This window comes from Euprymna scolopes, chromosome 9, assembly GCF_053919585.1.
Source record: "Euprymna scolopes isolate OS-2025 chromosome 9, ASM5391958v1, whole genome shotgun sequence".
Taxonomy (NCBI): Eukaryota; Metazoa; Mollusca; class Cephalopoda; order Sepiida; family Sepiolidae; genus Euprymna; species Euprymna scolopes.
Genome location: NC_136490.1, coordinates 70,579,133 through 70,601,057, shown reverse-complemented (window position 1 = coordinate 70,601,057; position 21,925 = coordinate 70,579,133). Strand labels below are relative to the sequence as shown.

At 31.3% G+C, this 21,925-nt stretch overlaps 1 protein-coding gene across 8 annotated transcripts in view; it reads left to right on the top strand.

The window, feature by feature from the left end:
- LOC145284706 (uncharacterized) overlaps nucleotides 1–21,925 on the top strand; it is a 2,222,015-nt gene that overhangs the window by 1,297,103 nt on the left and 902,987 nt on the right. The window contains exon 1 of one of the 8 annotated variants that reach the window (XM_080133608.1): nucleotides 14,190–14,322. The exons of the other annotated variants lie outside the window; for them this stretch is intronic. The gene's annotated coding sequence lies outside the window, so the exon portion shown is untranslated. Of the gene's footprint in view, nucleotides 1–14,189; nucleotides 14,323–21,925 lie in introns of those variants that run through there. 8 annotated transcript variants of the gene reach the window in all.

The window sequence follows — 21,925 nt, the reverse complement described above, 5'->3', positions numbered from 1 at the left end:
CATTTCGGTATGAAACCTTCTAAATTAATCTTTATTCCCCCTCCTCTTTTTTAATATGGTACTTTCTCTCTTGATAATTTTCAGAAATAATGTTGTATCTCTCAAGGAACAAATCTCAAGTGTTTTTTGGGTTGAATTTTGCTATAAGAAATTGAAACTGGGAGGTTTTCAGAGACTATTCTTGCCCAAGGCATCCATCTTCTTATAACTTTAAATTTCAGTGGCTTATTGAATGACTGGTGTTGAACCGCTTTCTCTTCATTTTTACCCCCCCCCACTCTCTCTCTCTCTCTTCCCTCCTTCTCCTCTTCCCCACCCTTTCTCTCTCTGGTGTGTCTTTATCTCAAGTCTTACAAGTGTTTGATATCCAGGTTTTGACAGGGTGAAAGAGAGCTGCCTCTAATAGGATTCTTCGGCTTGATTCCTGTTTATTTTTTCATGATAATTAAAATACTTCATTGAAACGGTGATTTTATTGTAGACGAGTTGTTTTCTTTAGAACCTCTCTAGAAATGTGACAGTTGCCTAGCACACATGATTAAAATCAATTGGGGGAAGTTAAGCAATATCTTGTAAATTGTTGAAAAAGAAGACATGAAAACGTTAAAAATCTTAGCTATGTTTTCTCTGTCTCAAAACTACCTTAAAAAACAAAACGTTTCTTAAGTGCTTACTGAATGATAATAATTTCGATCTTAATGGTTGTTTTACACGATTACCAGTTGAAACTGGCAGAAGCCGACTCTCAATATACCTGTTGATTAATTTAGAATTGCTGATGTGCGGAAAGATTAAATACATTGAGGTAAACATGGTTATATGAATTGAAATAAATGACGTATAATAAAAGTGTACTGTGAAAAATAAAAACAGTTACAAGGAAAGACGAAGCAACAGAAAAGAAAGAAAAATCAAATAATAAATAATTTAATATTTCTAAATAATAATAATGAAAAGCCTAGGATGCAGAAACCAATCCACGAATACTAACCAGCAACATGGGTGTTGTAATAGAAATAAAACAAAAACGGAATGAACACGATCACAGAAAACTAAAAAAAACTGAGACTGCAAAATTTTAAGTTAATTATGAATGCCTCTTAAAAAATGATGAGGTCAGCATCGACTACAGCCACAGCAAAGAGTCATGAAGAGTTAGAGAAATGCAAAGATCGGGGAAGAGAGCACTAACTAGATCTCTACTGGAAGAGCATGGAAAACTTGGATCTTAGAGATTTTTTTTTTTTGCCACACAAACCCCGGGGATTACCAATGACCACTGCCAGCGTGAAATTAACTGTAAGCGACTATTGCAATAATGCATTGTCTTTTGCAATGTTTATCAAAAGACGTGGGGAGCACTAGAAATTCGGAGAGACTTGTTGTCACTCAGACTTCAGAGAACTCGGGTTATTGCTCGTGACTGATTGCTGCTGATAGCCTGTGTGAGAACTCCTAGTAAGTAAATAATAAATAAATGCATAACATGCACACATGTGGGAGTACAAGCCTAGGCATTGACAAGACCATCAGTGAACGAGTGCGGAGAACTTTAAGAAGCTTATCTCCACTCAAATTCGAGAGAAAGCTAATGGCCGTTGTTCAAGAGAAATCAATTTTAAACGATTGCTGCAATGATTGAAAATGATCAAAAGAAATTGAGAATGCTGAAAATCTGGGAGGACTTGTTGTCACTCAGGGTTCAGGGAACATACTTCTTATTTCTAGTGAGAGTCACTGATAATGACTCATGACAGAACTCCTAATGAGTAAATAATAATAATAATAATAATAATAATAATAATAATAATAATAATAATAATAATAATAGGGCATTAAAACTTATACAAAGTACAAAACATTTTTTTTTATGTCTTGTCTGTTAATGCCTGTCATGTATTCAATGTATGTGTGATATGTCTTTTATATACATGTAATAGCCCATCTTGCTGCTCATCTAGATGGGAGGTGGACCACAAGTCACTATCTCTGTAAGAGAACCAGAGGTTAAACAATTCTGGGCTTGGCGTTGCCATAAACACCACAAAATGAAAAATGTCTCAAATAACTAGTACATGAGACTCAGAAGAAAAATTTGAGGGTCATGACCAGCAGGTACTTCCTCGGATCCCTGTCTGCTGGATCCGGTCATCATACTGTAAATATTGGCTTTTCTAATTCCAGAAACAAGAATATCACAGACACGAAGGAGATAAGTATTTCCTCTAATTTCAAGTACCAAAATAATGCAGATTAAACACAGGGGATCAAAATCAACCAGTATAAACCAAAGCTCGGAGGAAGAATGATCAAGAAAAAAGAATAGATAATGAAATGTTACTACAGTAGACACCCCCAAAGAACGATGATATCGGAAATAGATGAAAGAGTTGTGGGACATGTCTAGTGAGTACCATACAACAGAACAAAGAATTGCGGACCGAGTGAAACTTATTCTCAAGAAATGTTTGCTTTCAAATCTAGAATTAATAAAAATATAACTGAAGATAAATGATGGAACAGACGAAAAAAACCTCATAGTGGAATCCTACATATAGAAATTGCACACATAAAAACCTGCAAACTCAAACACGATGAACGTGGAAACCGAGATTTAAAAAATAACAGAACTAATTGAGAAGGAAGCAGCTGAAATTGAAAACATCATATAACTTATGAACGAAAAAAAAACAAAACTTCCATCCTTTAGAAACCAAGAGTGGAAGTAACTAAAAATAGAAACAGAGAAGGTGAACAAGTTCCTCCCATACATCCCAGCAGATACTATTACAGATTTAAATAATTTAATTATACAAGATAGTAAGTACGAAATTTAAAGTGGATAAAAATCTGAAGAAAGAAAATGGACCAACAAAACCTGGATGAGAATTCAGGCTTAAAACTCAGATTAACAAACTTTTTTTAAAAAAGCCAAAGCAACAAACAGGATGAACGCGAACAGAAAAGGATGGAAAAATGAAAATATGACTCAACTGAAATGAAAGAGAAAACTGGAAAAAATACCTAAAAAGAAAAAAGAAAACTTCTAGAAACTAAACTATACAGCAGAAACCTAATAAAAAGTATAGAACGATGGGCAAAATCTAGTAAGATATTCCGGACCATTCATAAACTGGAACAAAGAAGAACTGAGGCATCTTAACCAGAAGACCAGGAAACTTATTACCATGCAAAATGCAAAGGATGGTGCTGATCGACTATGTGAAAAAGAAAGACGGTGGAACCGGACTAGTTTGTACAGGAGACAGTGTGAACAACACAAAAAATAAGAAAAATACATAATGCAGAACGTGGAAATGCTAATCACTGTAGCAACAGACACTGAAAAATTGAATAAGATAGAGAATCGAGAGGCAAGAAATAAGACGAGGTAAGAAAAATGGAAAGAGGAATAGCCATACCAGCGAGTCATAAAGATGACCAAATATGAGAATAATAAAAACACTTGGACATGTCTACGAAAATGACACCTAAACAGATTAAATACAGACTCTGTCGACAAAGAAACGAAGCGATAAACTACATAAGTAAATGCAGCAAACTATATATATAAAAGAATATAAGAAAAGATACGTTCAAATAAGGAAGACAGTACAGTGGCAAGTAGGCATACAACTGCATTTTATAGACCCAACCAAATATACTATTATTATACTATATTACCCCCCCTCTTAATTGAGTATTAAAAATAGTACAATAGTATTTTAATAAAAGTAATAGTCTAGGTCGGCTTCAGACAGATACTAAATCTCATTTAGTAATTGATACGAGACGGCTTATAGTGATGTTTTTAAAGTGATCTTACCGAAAGAAACATGTTGTAGGCTTTAAAACTTGGTGACTCAATCAAGTACGTCTTAGAGATGTCAGTATGTGTTTCATGACTCGTTTAAGCTGTTTCAATAATGTACCGATTTGATTTGAAAAAAAATTATACATTCATTCGTTTATTTGGTAGTTGATCCTCATCAATATTTGGCAGCCATTCAGAAAATAAAATTGATTGAAATTGATTTTGCAATTCTCTAGAAGTTAGTAAAAACAGGTTTCTTTTATAATGCTAATGATTTGTCTTTGAACAACCTTTTTTACTTTAAAAATATATTTTTAACAATACTCTGATTTTTTGTTTTGAACAAGATCAACTTTGAAATATTTAAATTATTCAAATAGAATGACATTACAAATACAGTCATGTTGATGCTGCAATTTGCATTAGATCATTGAAGTTAAGCGACGTTGAACCTAGTCAGAATGTGATGGGTGATCATTGGTACTACCAGGTGCTGTATGGGTTTGTACACAAACATCTAGCTTCTCCTTCTTGCATAGGATGCAAAAATTATTTCTACTCTAATGGGTCTTACACTGTCTGCCAATACCCTCCACTCACCACCGAACAACAAAATATCACCTTTTCATTGTAAAGGTCCATAAATACTAGATGATTTACTATTTAAATAGATTCTTTCTTCAGATTGTTTGCTTTTGGAATTTCCTTTCAGCTCACCGCTTTCTCGATCATAGCAATATGCAGAAATTTAAATGTAATATGAACAAACATTTTGCTGTCCGACTTTTCACTCAAGCTTCTTCCTATAAATCTGACCATTATCAGAGTATTTACTGACACATCAGTATTTGGGATTAATAAAAAGTTTAAGAATATAAGAAGATGCTGACACATACTAGCTGTACCCTGCCACGCATTGCTGTGGCTCAGTTTGGTGTCATGGAAAAATCTAATAAAAAGAGAAAATGCATGTTTCTTATATTCTTAGTATAACAATCCACTCCAAAAAGTGAAAAAAAAAGGCAAAAAATGAAAAAAAAAAAAGATGGTACTCTTGCAGAATTTGATCCGAATCCTCAGGAGTTTCCGTCAATCATGGCTTGGGCTCGACCAACAATCAGTGGATTAAGCCGAACGTTGCTAAAATGTTGAAACGCTAAATTGAGTTTTTTTTTGTTTTCGTTTTTTTTGTATTAAAAAATGTGAGTTTTTAATTAATATTTGGGTGAGGGGGGAGGGATACTATACACAGATTCGAAAAAGTTGTCCAAAAACAAATAAATGAAAACAAAAGTAAGGTAAGTTACGTTTCTACCTAACTGGATAATTTTTTAGTGTTGTTATTTAATATAAAATGTTTAATCGGCTCGAAAAACACACTGCATTTATCGATATATTTGAAAAAGACAAATGGTCGCGGACTCTGTTGAATACGTTAAGTTTGGGAAAATAAGTTAAAAACTAAAAAACTATACAAAACAGTGTCAGAAACCCACTAAATATATGTTACCGTGACATAGGCTTACATTCGGTGGGTTTCTGACAGTATTTTGTATAGTTTTTAGTTTTAACTCATTTTCCCAAACTTAACGTAATCAACAGTGTCCCTCACCATTTGTATTTTTTAAATACATCGATAAACACTGTTTTTCGAGCTAACTAAACGTTACATTAAATAAGAAGGGTTTGTATTACTAAACATAGATACAAAAAAGTTGTCGAAAAATAAATATATGACAAATAAATGTTATGAAAGGCCAGATAACTGGATAAGATTTTAGTGTTTTTATTTAAAGTAAAATGTTTTATCGGTTCGAAAACATGCAGTGTTTATTGGTATATTTGAAAAATGCAAATGGTGACAGACTGTGTAGAATACATTAAGTTTGGGAAAATGAATTAAAACTAAAAAACTATACAAAATACTGTTAGGAACTTACTCAATCTATGTTACCGTGACATAGGCTGACATATATTCGGCGTTTTTTTTAACAGTATTTTGTATAGTTTTTTAGTTTTAACTCATTTTACTAAACTTAACATGTTTAACATAGAGTGTGCTGTCATTTGTAATTTTCAAATATAGCGGTAAACAGTGTGTTTTTCGAGCCGAATAAACATTTTACATTAAATAAAAACACTAAAAAATTATCCAGTTTGGTAGGAAAGTAACTTATCTTGCCTTTGATAATATTTGTTATACATTTGATTTTTGACAACTTTTTCGAATCTATGTGTATAGTAATACAAATCCAATAAAAACACTAAAAATTATCCAGTTAGGTAGAAAAGTAACTTATCTTGCCTTTGAAAACATTTACTTGTTATATATTTGTTTTTGTTGACAACTTTTTCAAATCTTTGTGCAAGTACAAAACCCGAAGGGGGTATTTTTCCATCTATTTTTATTTTTGGTACCGCACTATTTTAAAATAGTTTTTCCAAGTTAAATTTAAATTTCACAATATCTTTTTTATTTTGTTATTATTTTTACATTAGGTCCACCTCCAAAATTTTACTTTAAAATGACTACTCTTAAAGGTTTTCGACTATGCTGAATTAGAAAATCTCATTTAAAATTTGCAGAGGCAAGTAGTTTTCGCGATATAAAGACCTGTGCTATGCACTATAATTCACTTCCGGACATGAATAACCCCCCCCAAACTTCCCCATATTAAGAACGACTTTCGGAATAAACACCCCTAACCTCCCCATGTTAAAAACAGCTTTTGAAATAAATACCACCTTTCTCCCCATGTTAAGGACGGCTTTTGGAATAAACACCCCCCACCTACCCATGATAAAAATTGTGGAGGTGGACCTAATGTGAAAATTGAAAGCACAGAATAGTTACAAAACACCATGCTCTCCCCATGGTAGGAATGGTTGAAAAAATAACGGTTTTCTTGGAAGGAACTTTTCTGCATTTCACCTAACAATTTCTTTAATAAAGAAAAAGCATTCATATTTTCTTCTATAAAACAACTTCTGTAAAAAAAAAAGTGTACTTTCAACTTTGTTATAAAAGTTTTCTTGAAAAATAAACAAAAAAAATTAACCTAACTATGTACGGGAAAAAAAAGCAAAAACAAAACAATCAAATCTTAATCGGACCTTATTGCCAAATAGGCTCCGGCAACAATATTGAACGTACCATCCGCGTTTGTTTTTTTTTCAAGTTAAATTCAACTTTCACAATAGCTTTTTTTATAATTTAACAATATCTTTTTTTATAAATAAATTACTAATTCAAAGCACAGAATAGTTACAAACACTCTCCATGGTAAGAATAGCTGAAAAAAAAAATTAAAACAAAGGTATTATTTCAGAACATTACCAAAATGCATATGTGCCGTGAATTTTCTTCGAAAAACAAAAGTACTTCACCAAACAATTTATAGTTTTAATTATAAAAAAAGTTCATATTTTCTTATATAGAAACAACCACAAAAAAATAATAATCGTGTAATGCCAATTTTGTCACAAAAATAATTTTTACAAAAAGATTGTTTTGTTAAAAGATGGTTTCGACTTTTATGTTTCAACTGAAAACGCACCTTCTGGCAAGCAATTTGTTAAAATTTAAAAAAATTGGTAAGATAAACAAATGAATTTAAATTTAAAAAATAGAGCATGTTTTTTTTTTTACTTATTGATTAGAGTCGCAAATCATGGTGTATGGATTGAAATTGGAAGTAAAACCCAGGGCAGTCTCGCAGAACCAACTTACGAAAAATATTTTTATTTTATTTAATTTATTATTTGTAATTTTAATTTATTTTAATAACATAAAAACATTCCTCGACTCTAAGGATAGACTGTCTGAAAATTTCAATTAAATTGGTAATGTAGAAATATCGTTTTATGAATAACTAACAAACCAAGAATTATATATATATATATATATATATATATATATATATATATATATATATATATATATATATATATATATATATATAATGTTGGGTATTTGTATGTGCTTATATATTTGTATGTACAGGATTCACTCATAAACTAATTAACCAGTTATTATAAATTTTGGAACACAGCTTCTAGGTATGAGGAATCATAATGTGAGATATATTAATTTAGTTTCATTCAAAGGCGTAAAAAACCGATGGTAGCAACTCATGAAAATTCTCTAAATTTTGAGTTTTGTGTAATTTTAACTATTGTTGTTAGAAATCAATTAATAATTAATTAATAATCAATAATTAATAACTACAGTTACTTAGGAGTATTTTAAATGGTTTTCAGAGAGAGTAATACAGACACAACCTCGCATTTCAGAATTGAGAGTTTTCATATTTGCCCTGAATGTGATTCATAATCATTAGACGTCAATTAATCAAAAGTCCCCGAATTTCAACTTCTTAAGGTTTCAATTTGAGACATTTTCTAGAATCAAAATCATGTAATTGATATTTTCCAAAATCGTTATAAGGATTATAGACATCATATTTGGTGACAATATTTCGTGATTTTTAATCTTCATAAAAGTATATATGAAACTGTTTTGTTCAGGGAATTATTATTACTTGTGTTCTGGTGTATACATAATACTGGACTCAAAGTATTCTTTCACGCTCAACGGATAGCAAATATTCAGTGCACTGGTTACTTAGTTGACGTTTTGTTTCCATTTGTTTCTTCCTCTTCACTCAATGACTTCATGTTAATTTCTAATAATTAATGTTGAGTACTTTTTAACTTGGTGTTTATTGTCTACAAACAGAAGTGAAATATCATGATATATCTCTACAAATAAAACGTTTACTCTAAATAAACATCTCTATCTACTCTGGAGAGCTATTTTTCCAAACTTAACCTGAATTACTATTTGCTCTATAGACGTTGATCACTTTTTAACTGCAGTTTATTGTCTAGAAACATAGAAAGGAAAGCCATAATATGTTTGCATAAATAAAACTTATTTTATATTGAATTCCATATAGAATTGCATAAATTTTATAAGGCTTTAATATGAATATAAGTGTTTATAAAGATTTTTCTGTTATTATCTTATCAGAAGAAAAAATATATAGTGAAAATAGTTGTAAACTTGGGGAAATTAGTATACAAGCTAACCAGTTAAAATTTGATGTACTCTTATGGCCCTTTATCATTGATATGGATTCAATGTTCAGTCTGAACTATAGAGGAAATTTATCTTCAGTAAAAAAAAAAAAAAAACTATAACCATGATTTGTTTAGAATTATACACAGCATATTACCCAAATCGTCTTCAAGTTTTTTAATCCATTTCTATAATTGTGCACGTTGTCATTGTTCTGACAAAAGAAATTTGTTGGAACGTTTGACCTCCTTAGTGAACTTTAGTTTTCCAATAGAAAAATTGGCCACACTTTCATAATTCTCGTGCTCGTTAATCGTTTTTAATTTATATTTATTGTTTTCTTATAATTCTAAATTAATCTTTATCATTTCAATTACTTTTTATCTGAGTGAACTTTTATTGCGTGTAAAGCCTTGTATGTAACAGTATAGTTTCTTAACAAAAACGTTTAGTCAATAGCAATTGTGTACTTCCATTGTCAGACTGGTGTCACTCTTTAACCGGTCCACATATGTAATTGCCCTTCCTCTGTTCTTTTTATTTTTCCTGTTTTGGTTTCCACATCAAAATCGAAGGAAACTTTCAGATTCTGAGAAAAATGTAACACTCAGTAAATTGAATGTCCTAACTGTTAACACATATAGATTTCTATAGCACACCAACAAAATTTTATATATATATATATATATATATATATATATATATATATATATATATATATATATATATATATATATATATATATAATGAGGGCGAATAAAATTGAAATAATTTTTTCTTTTGCAAAATTATAAATTATTACAGTTAAACGTTCGAGCTGTTCTATTTGAAGAATAGAAAAATAAAACATCGATATCTTGATTGTCTTTTCCCAAGAACTTTAAATCCTAACTTTATTTCTAGACAAAAAGTCGAGAGATTACATATTCTTTGTTTTTATTTATGTCAGCAGCATTTGAAAATGACATTTTTTTTCCAAACCCATATTGACATCAAGAGAAAGATCTTAGCTTTTGTGACTTAGTTGAGTTTAATCTTTTTGCTATGTTAGGATTAAGTGAGTTTCTGGCCATTATCATCAACATCAGCAAAAAAAGCAAAGTAAAAAAATAAGTCTCTTTTCTAGATGGGAAGAAGAGGAAGGTCACCGGGTCATATTGAAAGATACCAACTTTTTTTCTCCTGGCAATGTTCCAATATCATAATAAAAGCAGTGAAGAAATAGAACAATTGCATATTTAAATCAGTTATAGTATATACCATAAGGGAGACCTAATATTGCTCGGAATTTAATGAAAAACACTATGTCCTTTTACACTATACTCATAACCTTCTTTCATATTACATTCTTTTTTCCAGCCTCCATTTCCACTTTGCTCTCTAATATAGTTGGAAGAAACGGAAATGTTGAAAACCCCTGGCTTAGTTTCTTATACATATGCTTTAAATTTAATTAAAATCAAGTATATGTATTCGAAGTTATCAGGAGGTTCTGCCCCCATAAATCCCTTAGCACATAGAGATTCAGCAGATTAGAGATTTGTGACCACTTTCATCGTTATTCATGGAAAATTGAACACATTGGATTTAAAGTTCATAAAAATAGGATACATTGAAAGTTTTAAGGAATGGATATTCTCATAACAATTTTAGAAGTGTACATAGCTGTTTTTGAATTTTTTTGTAAATATATCTTAGGTAGGGTCTCTTTGTTCGAAAATGTCAATTTTTTTCGCAAGTGTTTTCTTGAGCACGCTGTGTATGTGTTCGCACACTGCATTGGTCAGTTATTATGAATGAGAAACATGTCAATTCTATAAACGTGTCAGCAGATCCAGTGAAAATCCATATAACTGAAAATCAACCAAAGGTTAATGAAATATTTAACAAAGAAAAAAATGAAATCATATATAGGTTTAAACTAAGGTAAACTCAGAAATGGTTCTTTAGCATCTAGTCTTTCCAAATTTCAATTACTCTACTCTCAGACATAAATAAAAGTATAATTTACTTAGCGTTTTGTTTTTGAAGCAAAGTTTTGTTTCCAATCAAGCAGGCCAGATTATCGATGAAGAACTCGAACCAAGCAATGGAATTAGCACATCACTGAGGATAGAAAAATATTTTTCGATGCTTCAATCAATTGTACAAACAATTTCGAAACAATTTCGAAACAATCCTTCTATTTCCTATTTACCTCTTGATATGGGCAGACTTTGACACACAGTCGCTGTAGAGAAATTCAGTTTCCTAAAAGAAGTGCTCTGAGTTGGGATAAAAAGAAAAAAGAATGTCTCAATCTAGAAGAATTTTTCTTTACTCTGCATACACAGAACATCTGTTGTCTGGTATTAAACGTAACGTTAAATTTCTTTTAAAAAATGAAGTAAAAAAAAAAAACAGAAAGAAACTGAAACATGTGCATGCGAGTATTTATGTTTTTTCTGAAAAGTTTCTTTTAAGTAAAAAAATACTCAAGCTGGGATCGAAACCAAAAGCATGACACGATCACTAAAATGGTGTTTTCAAACTACTTCCTCTTTACATAGATAATCTGTAATGTGAATTATTTACGCAGGCAAATTCGTAAACAGTAAGTAAACATAAAAATCCAATGACTCCTACATAGACATTTTTCAATTTTGACCTCTTAGCAGCGTCTTTTCCGGAGGTAAACGGATTGAAAAGTTTTCCACGTGTCTGAATATCCTATATACCAAATGTCAAGTCTTCAGATCAAAACCTCGTTGAGTATATATATTGATAAGTGTCCTTACACACACACACACATTCTCACTGTTATACACACACACATACATATATATATCTATATAATTATAAAACTCAAATGACCTTGTAACGATGTATGTAACCCACTTTCCGGTATACATCCGGTTGCGCATGCGCACATAACCTGTGCACTGAAATATTAACGTTATTATTTCGAAATTATTATTTAACATGGGAAGAGTGGGATTTAAAATAACTTAAACGTTATACAGAAATGTAAAAAAAAAAAAAGCAGACAGTATTAACAATTGTTTATTTGGATAATTTAAACGTGAAAAAAAAAAGAACAATTGGGACGCTGAAATATTAACGTTATTATTTCGAAATTATTATTTAAAATGGGAAGAGTGGAGTTTAAAATAACTTAAATGTAATACAGAAAGTAACGATGTAACAAAAAGCAGATATATCAAAATTTTAATTTAACTATAATAAGTATTATGGTATCTGCTCAGTGCATATTTACCTATAAGTATGGCCAACCATTTATAATTCAGTAACTGTAAATTTTTTTTTTCAAAAATAATCAATTATAATAAACAGAACGACTCATAGAAATCTATCTATATTCTTTTTTCATTTCAATATACTTCCATAGAAATGTTTCTGTTATGTCAAAAAAAACTATTTTCTTTACGTCACAAGTGTCACGTTCATACATGAATTCCATAGCTAATATAACATACTGACCCAACGGGTCACGAGTAGTCTAGTATATATATATATATATATATATATACTAGAAGTATACCTGCCTCAGAACAGACAAAATTTATCACAAAAAGAGAACAGTTTTACTTTTATCTCCCTTTGAAGATTAAAATCAAAATATAATGTTACTAAACCTTATGTCTAGATTTCAGATTCTAGTTTTGATTAAATTCATTACATGATTTTAATTTTAGAAAAATGTCGAAAATTTAAGGCTTGAGCTTATGAATCCTAAAGGGAAATTGACACTCAGGAAATTTAGCTTAGTAGGTGTTGTATGACTATAGATTAAATTTAATCTGAAATATTAGAATTTCACATGCAAGATTGTGTAACGCGCCTATGCAAATGCATGCAGAATTACGTCACCAGTAAAGAAAAAGACTATAAAAAGGAAAAGAGCATGTTAGAGATGACAATCATGTTAGAGATGTGGTTGCCATTCGAAGTCACATTAGGGGCATGGATGACGTGACAGCAGTAACGAGAGAATGAGTAAATAAATGCCGTTGTACAACAAATACAAGTGCGGTGAAGTTCTTTTCTATTCTTTGTCTACTTTGCGACTGAGGCTACAGGGTGTTGGTTTCCAGACAACGTTGCAATTGCGCATAAATCCTTAAAAATACTCTACAGAAACTGAAAGTTGGGGAATATCTACTAATTGACGTCTAATACCTATCACAAAAAATTCTCAAAAATCGGTATTACCTGAATTGTTACAACAAGACCTCAACCCGTTCTTTAATGAAGTTAAATTAAACTAACTGTAGCCCACATTATCGCCTCTTACGTTTAGAATGTATTCTAAAATTAATAATGATACGTTTCTCAATATAGGGAATGAATCTTATACACTGTCATTTATAAAAAATATATGCATACCTACCTTACATTTCAATTTGAGTTATTCTATAATCCATCTAAATTCTATTCATGTGTATACTTTTACTTTATATAAATATGTGTGTGTGTGTGTGTGTGTATAGAACATCTATGTATTCATAACTGTATACACAGTGTCTCTTTTTTTCTTTTTCTCTCATTCATACGTGTATGCCTATATATATATATATATATATATATATATATATATATATATATATATATATATATATATATATATACGGAAAGAGATGAACTACAAGAAATAAAGCCATTAAAGCAAATATATTGAAATAACAAGAGACACATTGGGCAAATCATTTCTCTACTTAATGGAAATTTGTTTCCTTCAGTTCAATTTTCCATTTGAGTGAGTGCTTCATGCAAATAATTTTATTCTATTTATCATTTTGAACACACATAAATATTTGAATTAAAAATTCCGTTATGAACATTTGAATATATATATTTGCTGAAATTATCAAAGTTTCAAACGCAAAAAGCAAAGCCCAAAATAGGAAGATCAGGAAAAGGAAAATAAAAAGTATAAAGTTAATTACATGGAGGTGATTCATTTTATTGGGTGCCAACCAAAAAAAAAAAAAAAAAAAAAAAAGAAGGCGAACTAAATTCGCTATTCAGTATCATTTGAATATTGCTGATTTACTCTTGATGAAAAAAATGTTATTCTATTCATAGTTTTACAGCTGATGAGCACATAACAGACACTTTCTAGTTGAAGTCAATTTATTTTTTTATCTCCCCATCAGAAGATTTTAAATAGAAAATATAATAAAAGCACACGAGCATGATACAGCTGACGAAGCTTTATTTAGCTCAGAATAGTTTGATACAAACAGATTACTATTTATAGATAGAAGACTTTTTAATCAAGGGAGATAATGTACATCATGTGAGATAAATAATGGAATAAAATGATTTATTTGACTAAAAATACGTTTGTAAGAACATATAATTATTTTTATAATTATCAATAAACAAAATATCTCTTAAAAAGGGAGATAATCTACAAACAAGTGGGGTAAGTAATTACATTACTTCTTACCACAAAAGGCATTGTATATTTTTCAAGAGAAGTTTTCTCTATATCATTCAGTATTCGTTTAATATTTAACATATGATATCAAGTTTATTAAATAAAGCTTCTAATATATATTTTTTAAACGATTTGGTATAATAAAAATTAAACTTGCATTAAAATCAATTCTATTAAATGTTAAGTACTTTAAGTAAGAAGTTCTTGCAGAATTTTAAATTTTAATTTCAAAATGATGAATTTTTAAATAAGTTTTCGTTATAATAGCATTACTTTATATGTTATTTTAAAGAATGTTTTCTGTTCTATCTAATCGTTTCAATTACAATCGTATTAAAACAATTATGTCTTGTTCTCAGAATGTTGAATATAAGATGGAAAAAAGCAAATTCTCACAATTTTCTAATTTCAATACAAGCTAGGCTGAAAGGTTGTTTAAACAGCTCGCGATATCAACGAAGTGTTTGACCTAGGAACCACTATAGAACACACAGCACAATGGTGGTTTAAGAAATTTCATGGCAGTGATGAGAGTCTTGAAGATGATGAACATAATGCTCGCCCATCAGATATTAACAATGATCAATTAAGAACCTTAATTGAAGCTAATCAAGAACTTGCTTCTGAATTAGGCATAACATATGCATAAATTTTAAACCATTTAAGAGAAGTTGGAAAAACAAAAAATCTTGATAAATTGGTGCTTCACAAATTGAATGACAACCGTCATGAAGTGTCATCTTCCTTTCTTTTGTGCAACTAGAACGACGCGTTTCTTGGCCAGGTTGTGACTTGGGCTGAAAAGTTGGTTCTTTACAACAACTGATGATGCTCAGCTTAATGGTTAGACACTGACACAACTCCACAACACTTCCTGAATCCAGATTTGCACCAAAAAGAAAGTTATGTTGACTGCAATTACAATTTTTGAATGCAGGCGAAACCATTATGATGGCGAAGTACTGTCAACACATGAATGAAATGCATCAGAAACTTCAATAACAACACCCAGCATTAGTCAACAGAATAGGCCCAATTCTCCTCCACCACAATGCCCGACTGCACGTTGTTAAACCGATCTTGCTGAAGTTAAACGAATTGGGTTACAAAACTCTGTCTCATCCACCATACTCTCCAGACCTTTCATCTACTGACTACCATTTTTTCAAACATCTTGACAACTTTCTGCAAGAGAAATGCTTCAAAATGTGATATAAAAACACCTTCTGCGACTTTATCACTACAAGAACACAAGATTTTTATGTTATTGGCATAAATAAACTTGTTTTGCATTGGAAAAAGTGTGTTGATTCTGATGGTGCTTATTTCGATCAATAAATTTTTGTTTGAGCCGAAATATGTTCATCTGAATTTAAAAGTTAAAAACCGCAAGAACTTTCTTGTTAATTTGATACATTCAATATCTCTGCAAACTCTATTACTTAATAATGAGTTACCTCCCCTGTTGTTAACTCACTTTCTGAAATTATCTCTCTCATTTTAGAACCCTTTAATATATAGATAATTGCATATTTGGATTTAATTTAATATTTTCACTATAATCTTTTTGATTTAACTTTGTTATCGGATGCACCTTTATAAGTGTTGTAGTTTGGTTTATATAAAGTGGAAAAATCTGATGATGCCTTACAGGATTATCGGTACTTACTTAGTCACCAATATTATGTTACCACTTCTTGTTGGCAGCGGATGATGGCAGGGTATCGCACATTCTATAACACATTTAATAAAAAATAAATACTAATGCTCTCAAAAATATATGATGACCTTTCAGAAAGACAACGTGGTATCCTGAAAAGACAGGAAGTTAAATAAAACATGAATAGTACAACGAACAAATACTTCTCTCTGGATGAGTATAGGAAGCATATATCACCTCTCAGACTAATTCAAAGGATAAAAACTGGAATTGAATCCAGCTACGTGTGTTTGTGACAGAGAATTTAATGACTTGCATGGTTTACAAATTCATAAAGCACACTTGTGGAAACAACTTATTTTACTTTTTGGAAAATGTAAACTAAAAAAATAGGATTACGAATCCAGATTATATCCACATTGTTCAGGATTGCATTGCTGAGAGACAGCACCCTGGAGAAATTCTAAACAAGTAAAAGAATTTAGTTGCTCAATTGTAAACAGAAGCTATATAGACAAATATTTACAAGGGGATTTTTATTAAAATTTAAGGATTCGCATTAATCATTATTTTTCGTATTGTGGAAGCTTGAATTGTTTTGTACTGTACTAGAAAAAGAGAAAGTAAAAAAAAAACAACCAAACAGATGACAAATTCAAAAAGATAAGTAAGTTCAAAACATAAAATGTTGAAACACTGTTTTAAATCACAGGACATCGGGTTCTTATTAATGACATTAAGAAAAAAATTGTAGCGCTCGGCAGAGATGAAAAACAAAGTAGACTTTAAAAGAGAAAAGCGACAGGCTTAAAGATCATTTTATACACATCTTTCATGGAAACAACAAGCGGCAGTTTTAATGTAACACGGGAGAATCAGAAGAAACACTTGAGAATGAAGACATATTCTTGCATTGAACAATATCATGCATCTCTCCAATGGAAGAGCTACCTTGGCTTCAAGATCCAATCATGTTTAATTACTGTGACGTCAAACTGAGGGAAGTATATTAGTCAAAAAAACGCCATGCTAATAGGGTTTCAGGCATGAATGAGATATCATACAGTCCATTGTTCTTAAGTATCTGATATTCATACTTTACCGAGTCAGGAAATACGTTATTGTACTACAAAAGTACTGCATTGATCATGTAATCAAACTGGATTGCAAATGTTTTTTATGTTTCTCATAAATGCATGAAAGGAAAATAATCCTTGAAGCTCACCGTGTAATGGACTTTCTAATGAATAATGATTATATAAATCATTTTTTGCAGAAAACTTATGGCATTTTCCTGTTCCTACTCTCTGAAATACAAATAAAAATTTATGCTTTACATATGAAAGTGATTAAAGCACCCTGTGTCGAATAGTTCGTAAATCATAAATCATTTCTAATGTAATCGTGGTGAAATAACAAGTTTTTGAAGGTGGTCAAAAACTTGATAAAAACACAAAATGAAATAGCAAACTAGCAGCATGAGAAAATCAGGAAATCAAAAATTCAGGTTGACAAGAGAGGTTAATGCCCTATGAGAACATTTTTAAAAAATAGTCCCCAAATTTGAAGCTTTTGAATCCGACTAGTGACTAGATGGTGTTAGTGAATCACTGCACCCATATAATTTCCAGTATACATCATCCCAAAAGATGGACAAGCTGGCATTACCGCATATTAATAGTAAACTGTGTCTTTCTAATTGTATATTCTGTTGTGGGAGAATAATATGCAGAAGATGCAGACTGAGAGAAAAACTGGTACAGGCCATTGTGTGTAGACGATATGTAAAAGGAATGGACACACTTGTAACATTTGGTCATTTCTCTCCCTTTAAAATAGGCATCACCTGTCACAGTTTGAAAAGTGCTTCACATGATTTTCAGATCATAGCTTAACAGGCTGTTGGATCTGATCAAAATTTAATCTTAAACTAAGCAAGATAAAATCTGTCACAATTGGCAAGGAAAGGGCATGAGAAGTAACTGTAATAAAAAAGAAAGGTGCTAAATTGCTGTCCACCTCAAAGTAAGCAAAAGTGGTTAGCGTTATCTTGATTATTAGGAAAAACTCCTATTTACATTTTAAATGAATTTTGTTCATACATAGTTTTACCAACAAACAGCCAGTGCCTAGGAAAAGTTAAGTAGCCAGATATATGAAAGCATGATGAATCATTGGGCACACCTACATGAACACTATTGGCTGACTTTTTAATCCATTTGTCTGGTGCACTTTGTTTGGTGAGAGAATGAAACATGGCCATCTCTTTAGCTTGACATATAAAACTACAATTAAATAAAAATGCGAGACAGCAAGATATTAGTACAGTGGAAATGCCTCCCATGCAAAATTTTCTGTAATTAATCACTCCGCATGGAAAGATAAACTTGTGCCCTCCGTAAATAGATTGTAGGCATATAATTGCTACATTTGTGACATCAAATTGTTAAAAGCAATTACTACGAATGTATAATCTAATGAATTGCCGAATATGTAAATATAGTTTAATAAAACAATATTGAACCGAAAATACGAACATTTGTCTCTTTTAACTGGCACCAGGAATGCTAGTAGATTCTTAGCAGCGGTTTATTCAGAAAGAGTATCTTATGTATGAAATACCTTTTGCATGTATTGTACCTGCATAAACTTATTTTTAATATAGACTGATCAGCTGTCTTTTAACTTTTTACATAGTTATGTAGGTCCTTGAGCTAAAGTTTATGATATATTGATAAACTATATTTAAAAAGTTTTGTCATCATATTGCAGCTGCATAAGTTAAAAAACTAAAGTTATCTACATTTTTATCAGGGTATGCAGAAAAAGTAGTGTCCAATTTAAAAAGAATTGAAAAGGTGTCATGTCAGTAAGTAGTTGAAAAATATACAAAATGTTCGTAAAAGGAAATTGTTTCTTACTTTTTTCAAATAGAAGAACACAGCTTTCTTAGAACTTTGAAAAAAATATTATATTGTAGAAAGTACACTATTTCATACCAAAATTAAAAGAGGTGAAAGTCAAATAAAATACATGATTGTCTAAAAAGGTGATTGGGTAAAATTTGATTATTTAAAAGAGCAGCTCAATAAGAATTTTTTACATTGAACTTGAAAACGACCATATTGTAGTCAGTATGGAAAAAGTCCAATGGTACTGTGTTCTTTTTTTTCACCACTTATCAAGGCTCGGGGGCCACTCGAGGATAAGGGTTACTAAGTGTACAGTGGTCCAGGGAAACATGAACATATCAGTCACCGATAGTTGTGGAAATTTGATAAATTGGATTACTTAAGAGGATGGTTCATCAAGAATTGGTTCACGATGGACTTGAAGACAGCCATATTGTAGTCACTTGAAAAGCAGGAAAATGGAACAGAGTTCCACATGCGTGCAGTTCTAAGAAAGAAGCTTTGTTCATGTAATCTACGTTTAGGTTTAGGCAAAGATAAAGAGTGGGGGAAATTATTGATAATAGTTTCAGCTAGACAAGGGTTTTTCGTGGGACCATAGATTAGAGCTCAGATGAGCACGTCATGAAAATAATAAGCAGGGACAAGCTCACGACGTCTCTTCTGCAGGAAAGAAGTTCCAGGAAAGAGAAAAAGGCATTTCCCCCTAGGCTACAAAGTCTATTTTGAACTCTGTTAAGGCAGGATAAGTCTTTTCTAGCAGCTCCTGCCCAGATGTGGCAACAGTACTCCATCCTTAGACGTACCTGGCTCTTTTACATTTAGAGAATTGCATCAGCAGTGAGATATTTACTGGAATGGGTAGAACGATTTCCTTATTTCCCCAGCAGCCTTGGCAACGGATTCTTGTACTTTCATTTAATTTTAGCTAGAGAGAGTGAATAACAAACTACTGAAAATGGTTGTAGCTAGATTAGTTTTTGTTGTGGCTGTTTTATTGGGGGAGGAGAGATTGGTGCTCAGTTGAGCACCTCTCATGAATATAACAATAGAGTAATGAAAGACTAGATTCTGAAGTCGTCAGGAAAAAGTGCTCTGAGTAGCATCTCCCAAAATGTGGCATTATAGGACGGATTTGGTTCTTATACAGGTTGAAGATTAAGGCAGCAGTAAATACTTTCTCGAGAAGTATGATGATCTTGTAATATGCATATAATTCGTTTGTAATTTATTTTTCTGTAATAAACTTTTCTTTTGCACTCTTTGTTTGCACTTTTCTTTTAGACATTCAATTTTTTTTTTTTTGCAATTAAACGAGAGAAGCATATTTTCTCAATTTTCCAGTATAATCTCCATTCTTTCAAGTACATTTTTCTGATAAAAAACAAGTGCTTGCATATATCGTTGTACTGAGATTTTAGCCATTTTCGCATGGTAACTTTCAAGTGGGAGTGCCAAGTTCGAATTTAGTCAATTTCCTAGCACGACTTTTACTTATGAATGTGGTCTCTCTCAAAAGTACTTCATTCTAAAAAGAATCAACGCAACCAATACCAACAACAGAATCAATTTAGAATTCAAAATTAGTACCAGACTGATTCATACTAATTTACTTTCTTCTATGTAGAAATTCTTTAAAGGGGGAGCTTAACAAGTAGAAATCAGAGGGTACTAGATCTAAACTATCAGGAGAGTAGAAAGTGGTTTACTTTTAGCAGCCTCATAATACTTGCTTCCCTTATTTTATTTTTTAGTCTTCACGTTCTATGAGCGATGTTTCTGACAAAGAGGGAGGAATTATTGTTTTCTGGGTTAGAATCTCTCCATCTAACACTTAGTGTCGGCTAGTTTTTGAACTTGAAGTAGTCTTTTTTATCTCCTTATGTCAAATGGCTTCATTCTTTGTCTAGAGTGATTTTCATTAAAAAAAAATACATTTAGGAAATTATAGCAACTATTCTCAGCCTGATGATTTTCACTATCCTTCATGCAGTAAGAGATGTTGCATTTTCTTGTTGAAAAATGACCACAGATGACCGAAAACTACTTCGTTTGTTCTTGTGCTAAATCATACCTTTCCTCATGCATCAGACAATCTGTCTATTACACATAGTTTGCACATCCCACCTTTCAAAATTATAACGACAAACATCTGTTCAAGCCTGTGATACACTATGACTGGCTGCCATTTTGAATGGCCTCAAAGCAAGTATTTCTGCAAAATTAAAATCATTTTTGTTATAAATCAAATTTTAACAATGCAGAGTTTAGACTTATAGGAAAAGATCTCTTTTTTGAAAACTAAAAATACCTATTTCTTCTTGTGAATGTTTAACTGCAGAATGTAAAAATGGTTGACATTTGTTAAATTATTATTTTCTTATCATTCCATAGATCGGTTCCCTAGTTATTAAAATGTTAAATACAAGTGTATATACAAGCTCTATAAATTCACTGGATATATGCAGAAAATAGGAATATAACAGACAGTATGATATAAATAATGATTGGATAAACTTTTCAGTGTAGACATTGTAGTATCTGTAGTTGCTATAATAACATCCTCACATGCATTACCAGGAAGGTAGAGTAATATCTGTTCTGCTATCATGAGATAATCCTCCCAAGTATTGCCTCCTTTTTTAAGGAGAGGCATTGTAATATATGTTCGTTTTTATTATATTATTCTTCCAAGAATTACTGCCTCCTTAAGGGAGAATGTAGCACCTGTTCTGTGTTCATAACAGCACCTCCTAGGAATTACATTCTCCTTTTTATTTGATTGTGATATACTAGCAAAAATATGCTATCTCTGATCACATATTTTTGCTGGTTATTATAAGAACTCATTATTGGATTCATTGAGAAATTTTATGTGAGAAAAGTTGTGTTTTTATCTCAGTATCAGGCTTAGTTAGTATTTGCGCCTTCTACAGAGAAACAAACACACCACATTTCTTTATATTATAATTTTTCATAACTAAAAAAGTATGATCTTTCTGAATTTTTGAGATGA